Source organism: Dermacentor albipictus, chromosome 10 (assembly GCF_038994185.2).
Source record: "Dermacentor albipictus isolate Rhodes 1998 colony chromosome 10, USDA_Dalb.pri_finalv2, whole genome shotgun sequence".
Taxonomy (NCBI): domain Eukaryota; kingdom Metazoa; phylum Arthropoda; class Arachnida; order Ixodida; family Ixodidae; genus Dermacentor; species Dermacentor albipictus.
The window spans coordinates 16,742,844-16,755,280 of NC_091830.1; the positions used below are offsets into that span (position 1 = coordinate 16,742,844).

Genomic DNA, 12,437 nt, shown 5'->3' on the forward strand with positions numbered 1-12,437 from the left:
GGAGGGCTCGTGGTAGTACTAGTCGTGGCTGCGGCGAAACTTGCTATGCTGGTTGTACTGGTGGCTGTGGTTACGGTTGATAAAAAAATTATATTATGTAGTTTTACGTGCCAAAACTGCGGTATTATTATGGGGCACGCCGTAGTGGGGGAGTCCGGAAATTTGGACCGCCTGGAATTCTTCAGGGTACGGTGGTCGTGTACAAATAGAATTGTGGTAATAGCTTAGATGGCTCTGGTTACAATGGTTGCGGCGGTGGTATTTGTTTTGGTAGTTGTTGTGATGGTGCTGGCCATGGCGATGGTTGCGAGCTGGTGAAGTTTGTGGTTATGGTGCTTAGGGTGGTTATGCTGGGGTTAGGGCAGTGGTTGTGATAGTGGACGTTGTTGTGGTGCTCGGTGCTGACGTACTGGTGACTGTTGTGACAGCGGTTGTAGTGGAAGCGCGTGTTACCATCGCAGATGTACTGCAGGGATTGGCTTGTGGCTTGCTTACAAAATCAAAAAGTTCCCTGTCGGAGAAACTCGCTGCATTGTTCAGCCTGGTCCGTCGAGGGTGACAACGGCCAATTACCGAGTGCCCTCACTTTTGTACAGTGGCGATTTTTAGGAGCTGTTCACGAACTACGCCGAGTAAGTTGAATTATTCACCCCCATCCCATACCCCTGCATGCCCTGAGGCATTTACCTTCGCATTAACAAAAAAAAAGTTGAATCCGGCACTGAAACTCATATTTCTCGTTATTTTCCGACGTACAGGGCTGCAGTGTCAAATGTAGCACACAATCAGTGTCACCGAGAACGCCCCGTAGAATGCACTGTAAGGCCAAGGACAGCATAGGTTGCGTAAGCACAGCTCACGGCAGGTAAGGCAGGAAGCTGTCAAGTTGGCTGCTTGAATTTCGTCATGTATTTGCAGCAGTAAAGACAAGGCACAACGTAAAAACAACCAGCTCACGTGCTGTCCATTTGATGTTGTAGTAGCGCCTTTAGTGCTGAAAATACATTGAAATATTCACACGTTGTTCTTCGCTGTCACGCACGAGAGCTGTGGTTGCTAATGCAGTGCTAATCGCTGTCAATTGTTTGCACTTTCGAGCGTAATAGTGTCGCCACCTTCACCACATTGCACAACAAGCGTCTGGAAACACAAGAGAACTCAGCCAACATCTTGCTCGACAGCCACATTAAAACACGATTTCAATATGGCACTACTGTACCATGCATAAAATTAATTTATCCCTTTTACTTGCTTTGCAGAAAATCCGTCTAAAATCCGAAACCTGTCCAAAGAAATCAAGCAACGAATTGATAACTCCACAATGAAAAAAATATATATCTATCTCACTCCGTCAAGTGCATCAATTCCTAAGCGCAGATACTACAAACTCACAACGGAATTGAACATTGAAGCACATGGCATCTCAAATTTACAGTGAGCATAAAAGAGACGTCGTGATAAAGAACTCCGTATTAATTTTGACTATCTGGGGTTCCTTCACTAGCACTCAAATCACGATGCACTAATCATTGTTTGCTTTGGGGCAGCGAACGGCAGGGAGTCGAACGCACGACCTGGTGCACAGCATGAAAACGCAACAGTAAATGAGCCACTGCGGTGGTGTTCAATGCTAACAAAATTGATCGGTTGCACAGTGTGCTGAAATATGCCTTTGAATCGTGAGTAATACTTTGCGAAAATTACGTGAGCATGCGGTGCAACGATACAGCGCGCGCTTTAAATTTTATAGTGTCTCAATTTTATGCGCTTCCTACAATGTAAAGGATATATTATATAGAAACGCCTTCTTTTTCCTTTGTTGTCCACTTGGATATTTGTAAACTTGTTCCTCACAATCTCTTATTTGCTGATTCTGCAATTTCTTAAAGAATGTCGAGTCTGTAAGTCAAGATGTCATTTTTACCAGTTGTTAAATTGCCTTTCTCTTTTAAATGCAACAAATTTAATTGAATATGGTGGAATTATTGTTAATAAATTTTTTTCTTCACTCGACATGTTTTTTTTTCTAATAAGGAAATGGCTGTAGAGTTCGAGCAAACGAAATTAAGTGGTTATTATAACGGTAAATGCGACAAAAATGCGTTGGACATCACGTCGCACTACTTTGAGGTCCCGAATACATTATTTAAACCACGTTCACAAGATTACAAAGTTGTTCATGAGCTCACTCGACACCTCCTGCCTTTTCCAGGAACGAAGTGCAGCGTGTGTGTGTATGTGCATGTTTGTGTGAACGTGTGCATTTGTGTTTTGGCACTTGACACTCCTAATGCTCATACATTAAAAGAAACTCGACGCGGTGTAACTTTTCTCCAACAGGTAGAATAGAAGTGAGGCTTGAAACACCACCCCATTCCGGTCGGGGCACAATGCAGAAACAGTCATGTTACCGTGCCTCGTGTGCACACTGAAGGAAGTACTGAAGAAACACCGAATGTTCAAAATTATTCTGGAGCGCTCGCTGCGGCCAGAGGCGAGAGCTGGCCGCGTGTGTAAAGAAAGTGGCCCGAAGTTGAACGCGTGCCCAAAGTTTCCGCTCAATGGTACTTATGGAAGAAAGGTCCAATATAAACCTATAAGAACTTCTTCAACTGGAGGTTACCGCCGTCATTCAACATCAATGTCTTGCATTAGCTTCGGCAATGTGACTGTGGTTTGTTGTGGATCACACAAATCTCGGATGATACGAATATTTTTTTCCAGGTTGCCGCACACCTGTATTACAGGAATTTCACTGAAGAAATCTAAAGGGTCAATAAATTTGCCTCAGGCCGAGATAGAGCAAGTTTCTCTTGTTTCAGTTGTTTCCCTCACTTCCTTGCTGACGTTTGTAGCTTTCCGTTTTGTTTGATCAAAAACTATCACTGGAAAGCAATCAGCCTGTAATCGCTATATATCCTCTCATAAACCGTAACACTGGCTCTGCGCCCGGCTTCACCCCGATGCCATGAATTAATGTATCCTGCGCAGCTCTTTTATGTGCGTATACTTCATTATTTCTCCATTCCTTGCTACGGTAATAGACCACAATGTCTACGTCACATTTCTGCTTTGTCTCAAGCACCTACCCTAAACATTATATGCAGTTGTTAGAATTATTTATGTAGCCTTTGCATTCATTTCTTCACACCTTAATTCGGTGGCTGCACCTTGTAAAGGTGACTAGGGAAGAATTACGTTGCCCGCGTGCAGTTATCAGGCAAGACAACTATACGAAACTATCATGTGGAAAACAAGCCTAAGTGAAATACAGTTGCGTGGAAAACCTGCAGAGTACCACGTGACTGCGCAGCTAAGTGCCATCCCAGAAACTCAACATACCACATACTCAAAGATCTTCCATCTGTTAGGCCGTTAACCGGACGCGTCGCCCTCAGCCAAGTTCACTGACTATATAAGTTTATAAGTTCACTGACGTCGCCCTCAGCCAAGTTCACCACTTGATCACTGGTGTTTACCGTGCAAAAAAACGAATCTTGAATTCTGAGAGACGCTTTAGCGTTGAAGTCTCGAGAATAATTTGGCCGCCTGAGCTTCCTGAAGACTCGCACAACTAATGCTGGCCACACGAGAGTCTTTTCTACTTATCTTTCAAAATATGAAGCGCCAACAGAGACAGCACACTAAGAAAGAACAAAGACAGAACAAGGCGGCTCTAGCGGAAAAACAGGAAACGTCCTGTCCTGTCTTTGTTATTTCTAAGTGAGCTGTCTCTGTTGGCGCTTCAAATTTTGAAAGCTACGAAACAACTAGCCCCACAAGTGTTCTAATACAATACCGTTCTGTTCCCGTTTTTCTTCCCTTCTTTCTTTGTTTCTTTATTTTAATGCGATACGTTATATAGGAAGTTCTCGGCAAGAACAAGCGAGGTCATTTTCAATTTTTCAGTTCACCCTCAAACTGTATTTCCCGTTTAAAAACCTGGCAAAAGAATGTTCTAGTCCAGTACCAGACCTAACACCCGTCGCCGAGACTCGCGCGCATTGGTTCCAATGATTGGACACTGGATGCCATCACCACTCTCCCCAACTGCTCCTGCTCTCAGACTGCAAACGTGTCCCGACCAAAGAACGAGACCATTGCTTCTACGTCATATCGCACACCGTACATCGTTAATAAAATATATCCAGAGAGGGAGATTAAGATGGACTGCAACAATTGTAATGGCGTCATTGGAATCAGACATATGCTGGCGGGGTGTCCCGCGACTCTCCCCAACCTCGTTGAAGAATGGACACAGTGGGAGAAAAGGATTCAAAGCCCATTGTTTCAGGACCAACTAAGGGCCGTCCAGAGGGCCCATGATGTCGCTGAAAGGCTTGGCCTGACATTGCCAACGTGGGAGCGACCCGCCTTGGCTTAAGAAGCCGTGCCTCCGGACCTCATTACAATAAATGTTCTCACACACACACCAGAACAGTCAGTGAGTGTCAGGCAGCGCTGCCCTATTCCAACGGAACAAAAGAAGTAACAACGTTGTGATCGCAAACGCGCAAACACGGAGCCACAGTAAATCTTTTCGTGCCTAAATAGTTCCCCTCAAGTTACTTTCGGCCGTATTTATTTCAGTACGCAGTCATCCGGACATGGCCACTTCGGTGGCAAATTTAACCCTGAACCACGCGCTCTGTAGGCACGGTGGCTCAGCCACCAAACTGCCAAGGTTGTACACGGTGCCAGGTGAGGGAAATTAAACTCTTCGTTCTCCTTTCACGTGGACAAGCTGAAGAAACTAATCAAAAGCAGTCACGTGCTCCCTTACCTTACAGTGCATGCGCCGCAAACGTCTCCTGGACAAACTGTGTTGGAGAGTCTTGTAAACTTCCAGCCTCTTGTGTGTCAGCCTCTTGTGTGTATTCCGGCGTCCACTAACTCACCACAACGCACGCACACGCACACACTTCTTCAACGTAGAGAGGTGGCAAACTTATCCTTGCGAGAAACACTGGCCCTTGAAGTAGCACAGTGGCCTTTCGTATAAGTTCCCGGTGAAGCCGGTGACGTGTATTCCTGGAAGAACCAGAGAAAAGCGATTCGTCTAAGTTCGCGCCCAAGTCAATGAGGCGTTGATAAATTTTGCCGGAACACAGGGAACATTCCATATGAAAATATATGTGTGATTCGTGTTTATTATAGGCACATTTTACAATTAGTCAAGTACTTTCAATCCTTCGATGTTGTACACTTTCTATCACCAGGCTGTCGATGTCACTCACAAGGGACGCAAGAAATAAGGCTCTCATTTTGCAATTTGCCAGAAGCATCGCGGTGATTTCATGTGGCCTTAAAATATTCAGGCAGTGTCATTGCTCTTACAGCGACGCGTCCCCGTATTCAAGTACACGTAAAACTCTGCAATATTCTCATTTGACAATCAATCTGAGTAAAATTTGCGCACAGTTTGAAAATCTCTGACTCCGTATAAACAACAGATATCTCAGTTTTTTAAACAGAATCTTAAAGCATCGGAAAAGGCCAAATTTGACATACGACGGTATATGTTGCGGAACAACTTGCCAATGTTAACGACAGTTTTGCGAACGTTATACTCATAGATCAGTTTTATATTACGCAGTAGTGCATGTATAATACATCAATTGTTTGTCATTTAGTTGCCTCAGCTGGTGTGATTAACAGAATTGTGATGTATTTTTTGTTGCTTAGCTACAGCCTAAGAAATTTCATGTTGTAGTTCTTTATATGCGTAACATTCCCTCTTAAAAGACATACTGGCGATATGCATAGTGTCGGTAGATGTATTTCTTTGAAATGCTACAAACCTATTCGGATTCGGTGTATCCGACACGGAGAAAAACAATTACTTTCTCTTTTCTCGTGTATTTAGACTGCTGCTCATCAGATAAAGCTTCTTAAGCATAGCACTGCTCTACTTTCAAAGCGCGGCTTCACTAGCATAAACTGAAACGCTAAATGTAATGGATAAATTCGGGTACGCTTTTGCACGAGGCATTACTTCATTTTGCAGTGTAACAACGCAACGCTGCCACTCGTTAAGCATTCAGTTCTAGAAAACTCGACGCTTATATAGCATGAATATATAGCGTAAATATTACTCATTACATTATATATCATTAATATTAGATTAGCCTACGCCCTGGTGAAACCTCACACAATGAATAACTCAAGATCAAAGCGTTCACTGTACTTCCCTCTGCGATTAGGTCGACACATCCGCATCCGTATCTCATGCGGGCCTTACATTTCTTTTTTCTTGAGAATGAGCGTTCGATAAAACGGTAATGTTTTTTTTTCTAGTCGACGCCCCCCACTTCTTGCCTCGCGGATAGGCGAGAATTCGAGCGTCGGTAGTAGTCGCTTAGTAGCAGTGCCACGATACCCACCCTTCACGGAAGAAGTTGGGTGTGTGCTTGAAGCGAGGCTGCGATGTGCGAAGGTCCTGCTGGGTGAAGGAGCAATCCAGTAACAGGCGACGGGTAAAACGTTCCAGTCTCACACGACTGTCCCGCGCTACGTACGTTTCGACGCTACCGTTTCTGAAAGGCTAAACGCGAGACGCCACATACGTCTGACCACTGCGGCACCCCAACGATGTCGCTCGACTACGCCTGTCAGCTTACCCGCTCTCTGTCGCGAACGCCCCTCTGAACGAAACGAAGCAACTAAATGACAACAGGAAAAAGCAAACGAACGTGAAGAAACGAAATCGTTTCAGAGAGGATAGAGTGTCCACCCTGCAACAAAACTAAGAAAGCAACAAATGGCAACGGAAGTAATGAAACAAAAGTGTCTACGAAGGGTCGCGAAGTACTCCTTGCATGCAAGATAGCACAAAAGAGAACAAGGGTGCGTACGTCAAAGCAACTCGAGCTGGGAGCAAGAAGTGATCCAGACAAGTCACGCTGAGCTACAAAGGAAGCATCAATTTAGCCCCATTCAAACACCCCGCTAGCCTCTACCACGTGGTCGTCTCCCGTTTCGCCCAACACACACAGCACGCTCCGTGGATCAGCGGTGCCCTAGGTCACGTGACGGCGCGACTCGAGATGCACCAAGAGCTGTGCTTCGTCAATAAACGCTTGTCCTCTCACAAGCAAACGCTGGTCGCTCTCGGGCGTGTTACTAGCGCACGTCGGACGCGCGTGCGCACACACTGAGGAGGAGGGCAACGGTGTCAACAAAGCCCTCGGCCACGGCGAGCAACAGGAACGTCAACAATCCCGTAAGAAGGACACGCGGAACGAGCCGGGGCTTTCGGTCGCCACCGCCACACTGTGCAAGCCAAAGGCAAAACGCTAACGCAGGCCTGCGCGATTCTCGAAAAAAAACGAAAAGCGGAGCACGGGCCCGCGGTCCACAGACCCGGGGCTCGCCGGAGGCCGACTGACGGCCCGGCTCGCTCGAAACCGCGTGGTCGTCACGCGTCGCCGCCGGTCGCCGCGAGGGCGGCGCTGCGAGCGGTTGTTGCAGCGCCGCGCTGCCTCCCAGGTAAGAGGCGAGGAAGCGCGCACTTGCGCGGCCAGCGGGAAATTCGGACTCCCGTTGCGTGGTTCGGGTCTCGCGAATCGATAGCGTCGCTCCCCGAAACATTTACTTCATTTTCCGCGGGCCGTGCCAGTTTGCTTGTTTATAGGCCGCGAGGTGGGACACGGTCGACGGACGCTTGTTCTCTTTCTCGTAAACCGCGTGGATGTCACGCATCGCCGCCGGTCGCCGCGAGGGCGGCGCTGCGGGCGATAGCAGTGCGGCGCCCTTCGCAGGTGAGAGGAAGGGTTCCGCAAGCGCGCGGCTCAGACCCCATGCTGGCACTGCTTGTGAATCGACTCGGGAGTCTCCTCGCTTTCGCTGGCTTTGGTTTTCATTGCTGATTTTCCTTCTTTTTTTTGTGAGTAGGAAAGGAGGCCAGGTGCTGACTCTTTGCGCGTGGCGTTTAATGGAATGCCCTCTCACTGTATAGCAAGGTGGGCCAAGGCCGCATCTCTTGGTAACCGAGCGGGCCGCTGTGCTTCCGGCTGGGCGCGCTCGTTCGCGGCGATGGTGTGTAGATATACGTTGATGCGGCGCCTGTAGAAACTTATCGCTCAATGCATTTCGCAGTGGTTCAGCCTGACTGTTTCTGTCATATGTATTTTGTGCCCTCTCGGGCTTATTCTCCTGTGTTAACCGCACCCTTACTTGTGAGTGTAGCCTGCATCATGTACAGCGCGATGCGATTGATTCACGCATGGTGGCCACTCGTCTTTTCTCTTTAATGTGTCACATACCCTTTCCTATAGATCAGATTATATCAGCTCGAAAGGAATGAACCTCAAGTGAGCACAAATGTGGAAAGCATAGTATCGTGCTGACCCAATTTCAGCGAAAATTCGCGCTTGGTATTAGCAAGCTACATATTTCTTTCTAAACAACATTTTCTAATAGGTCGTTTATACGTCAGTGCCAATGAGTCAGAAAGTCGTAAGCAGAGTCATTGACATGCACATTGTGCGTGTCAACTACACGAACCAAAGGGCTCCGATTCCATCTTCCCGAAGCACACAACAAGCGGCTTAACTTATCGTCGAAGAACAAAGGGACGTCTTCTTGCTCTTTCAACGCGTCGGCTTCACTGGCCTGTATTTCAGTTGTCAAAGTGTACGTGCATGCTTAGGTTCCGAGTATTCTTTTGACATCCAACATTACACTACATTCACTCGATTTTTGATTATTTACACTGCAAGGTTTAAAAGAGTCTCTCTTTCTGCCTTTTCCACGTAGCGATACTGATGGATGCATGACATACACTGACTTGCGCAAGAAATACAAAGCAACCACAGGAAAATTGAGAGCTAAAGTGATTAACAATTGCGCAGCGGTTGTTGCCCGAGTGAAACTAAGTCCCGAAGTCTAAAACCTTAGCTGAAGTTGTGCATTGTTCGACCACTGGGTTGTCCACTATTTGTTTGTCGCCGTTTTAAAATTCAAACCGCTAAGAGGATAGTTTTGTAAGTGCATGGGGAAATAGAAAAATCTTTTTTTCAGGCAGCACTGCACCAATGTTTATGAGGTTTGTTGCATTCAGAAGTAATCTGGTGACGGTTCTGTAGCGAATTCTTGATTTAGGTCGTCAATTTTCTAATAAGAATTAAGAAACGAAGTAATCAACGTTAGAACACTGTAATTCAGCAATGCCAAGTGATATCGCAATTTTGTCAATTGCGTTTAACGGTACATATACAGGAGACAAAAGTGATGCATTATACATTGCTCTCAAATAGACCACTAAAATGTGAGTAGAAAATTTGCAAAACCCTTGTAACCAATTTAACTGACTAACATAAGGTATAAATTGACATATCATATCCGTACACATTGAACGCCCCAACAGATGCTGTTTACAGAACTGTGAGATCTGTTTTTGGTGCAGAGTTAAGAATTTGTAAAGTGCGTACTTCTATGCTTTCCTTTTCGAACTTACAAGTTTCTCAAAATTTTCAATAGGTGAAGCGCCAATAGAGACGGCACACAAGAAGGAATAGAGACAGGACAAGGCGCTAAGGGATTCAGACCTTAAATTATTATTCCGCTTGCAGCAGTCACTACAATTCACCTTTTGCTCTCAACTGCAAAGCTTCACTAAAATCAGCCCAGTATTTGTCCCAAGAAAGCGTTTCAGCGTTTTACATGTATTTGAATAGGCGGCATCGGAGTTGGACCCGAGCTAAAGCTTCCTCGTGAGAGAGAGAGAGGGGGGCAGGGAGGTTAACCAGATATCAGTATCCGGTTTTCTACCCTACACTGGGGATGGGAGATAGGGGATAGGTGAGAGTTTCACAACGGTTTTCGGGCGGCAGCGAAGGGTGCCCCGATGCAGTTCACATCAAATGTAAATGCAACGCAATATGTGTGTTGGAGCTGGGAATTTGCTTTAAAACGTAATAATATATGTTTATGCAAATATAAAGGACACCTTGTCTATATCTCATTTCGAACAGACAGCTTATAATAATTCGTTATTTCTTGTTTCTCGCGTCGCGTCATACCATATCCAAGTTGGAGGCCAGCTCGCAGTATATATTCAGCTATATGTCATCTAGGTCAGATATACCTTGTCCGAAACGTAATGTTGCTCTGATGTGGTGAAAGCTGGCGCCGCAATACGGCAACGTAGTCTGCAGTGGGGCTGTCACTACAGATTTGCCCTATAACGCAATTATTAATGATTACAGAATGAAAATCGCCTTGCGCATTTCTCTCTAGAGTATAAAACTCCATTGCACAGTTTGCTGTCGTTGTCATTGTGGTTGTCGCTGTTGTGGTTGTTTTGTGGTTGTCGTCGTCGTCATTGTCGTCGTTATCGTTGTTGTCGTCGTTGTTTTGCTAGTAAAACATACCTGTTGCTTCTCAGGTCGCATTTCACCGCCTCCACGTTGGAGGCCAGCTAGAAGTTAGTGAGGCAGCCGCGGTGAAAGCTGGTGGCGTGGTCCAGCAAAGCAGACTGCGTGTGTGGGTCGGCGAGGACGCGCGGATTGCATCGGTGAAGAATCACTAAGTTAGCCAGCAACAAGCAGATAGTCGGTGCTACGACAGGGTCTTAGAATTAAGCCGCTTATAAAGCTTCGCTGTTTTTTATGTATCAGTTGCTCAAATTGACATACATCTGCGAAGATCTATTTCTTTTTTCAATCCGCACATGTGGTTTCAATACACTCATTAACACTCGCATCCTTAAAAGTGTGTCGTTCTTTTTTCTTTCTTTTTTTTGTAACGGAGGCACTCTTCCCGCAAAGGTCTCAGTGTTACTATTTGACAGCTCTGTTTTATCGCCCAGAAGCTACAATTGGGCAATGATTGTGGTCTTATTGAAAGGACTCACATTGATTTCGACCAAATCGAGTTGCGTGCACAGATATGTCGGTACGCGGGCGATCTTGCATCCACTTTCACCATGCAGCCGGTGCCGACTTGTGCGCAGCACACAAGGGGTTGGAACCGCCTGGCAGCTGAAGGCAAAAGATGGGTGCGGCGTTGTGGTGGCAACAAGCAGGCCATTGCTTGCTGTGAAAAGCCATTCGATTGGCGAAAAAGCAGTTGCCGACACAGAGGAGTGGTCACGCGGTGCGACTCTATCGCAAAAAATTGGAGGACGCTTAAGCTTCGCCTTCAAGAGTGGAACGCGACAGCGTTCCCGTCGACCCGCCAAGGGGTGTAAGACAGTGGGCTACGGCGCAGCGACTACGCACCCCGCATCGGACGCGGTGAGCGTCGAGCAGCGCCGCGTTCGGCGCGGCAACTAAATGAGCGCCTGAGCAAGCGACGCACGCCTGAGCCTTAGAAACAGCTCGTTTCTAAGGCAACACCGCATTCACTAGAGACGCTTTTGTACCGCTTTGAAGCATCGAACTCGTGGCTAAGTGGTAGAGTCTCCGTCTCACACTCCGGAGACCCTGGTTCGATTCCCACCCAGCCCATGTTGCAAGCTGTTTTTTATTTATGAAGTGCCTGCTGGGATTTATCGCTCATGGCCAACGCCGACGACGCCGACACCGACGCCGACGACACCGGCTTTTCTGCGACATCAGCTCCCTAACGCTGTCGCGTTAAAATAAGTTTAAATAAATTGGGCAGACGCCATCGACGATGGCTGTCATTGTAAGTGAATAGAACATCTTTAAAAAGCCTTCAGCGTTGTCAGGGGAATGGTGCGCTCGAAGGCGCCTATTCGCTGCAACGGGGACCTTTAGTTAGCGTTGGTTGTTTCATTGCAAAATACTGCAGAAACCAAGTCATTAACCAGCACATTCTGTGGCGATGGTTGGGTATAGCTATACATATAAGCTGACAAGCCTCACGTGTATAGTTTCAAACGGCGCAAGCGTCGACACCGAAGGCAACTGTCATCCTCCTCTCCATACCGCGACTGCCACGGGGGAGAGGATCACGGAAGAAGAGAAAAAAAAACAGGCAGCGCTTTTTTTTTATTCGTGTAGGTTCCTTGCTCTCGCATACATATTGTTCCACGGCCTCCTCTCTGTCACTGGTTTGAGAAGGCAGCCTAAATGTCCTGCGAAATTTTGGAGCGCTCATCACGAATCAGCACGTCGCCGACGGCAATATTTTCGCAGCGAACCACGAGCTTTTATTCATCAGTAAGCCTGGACTTTACAATAAGTCCCTAAACGCAAATGAGCTGAGGGCGGAGTTCAGCTGTCACGGCCTTCTCTCAGAGGGGAAGTATGAGCGAGCTCGGGCTTCGCCTCTGCTAGCAAGAAACTGCGGGCTCTCCTTCTCGAGCGCTCTATCACAGTGCATAAACCTTCAGACGTCACAAAGCTCAGGCCCGAGAGCAGTTGTACCTCAAAATAGTTTTTATTTATTTATTTATTTGTACATACTGCAGCCCCATAGGAGGGCTATTGCAGGAGTGGGTAAAAACAGTGTTGAACAAAAATAAAGTG

At 46.7% G+C, this 12,437-nt stretch overlaps 1 protein-coding gene across 2 annotated transcripts in view; it reads right to left on the bottom strand.

Annotated features, from left to right (window-relative positions):
- The window catches only part of LOC135911495 (achaete-scute homolog 1a-like), a 465,355-nt gene that overhangs the window by 318,349 nt on the left and 134,569 nt on the right, over positions 1-12,437 (bottom strand). Inside the window, exon 3 of one of the 2 annotated variants that reach the window (XR_010567361.2) lies at positions 4,784-5,031. The gene's annotated coding sequence lies outside the window, so the exon portion shown is untranslated. Of the gene's footprint in view, positions 1-4,783; positions 5,032-10,837; positions 10,983-12,437 lie in introns of those variants that run through there. The other variant, XR_010567366.2, reaches the window with a different exon arrangement.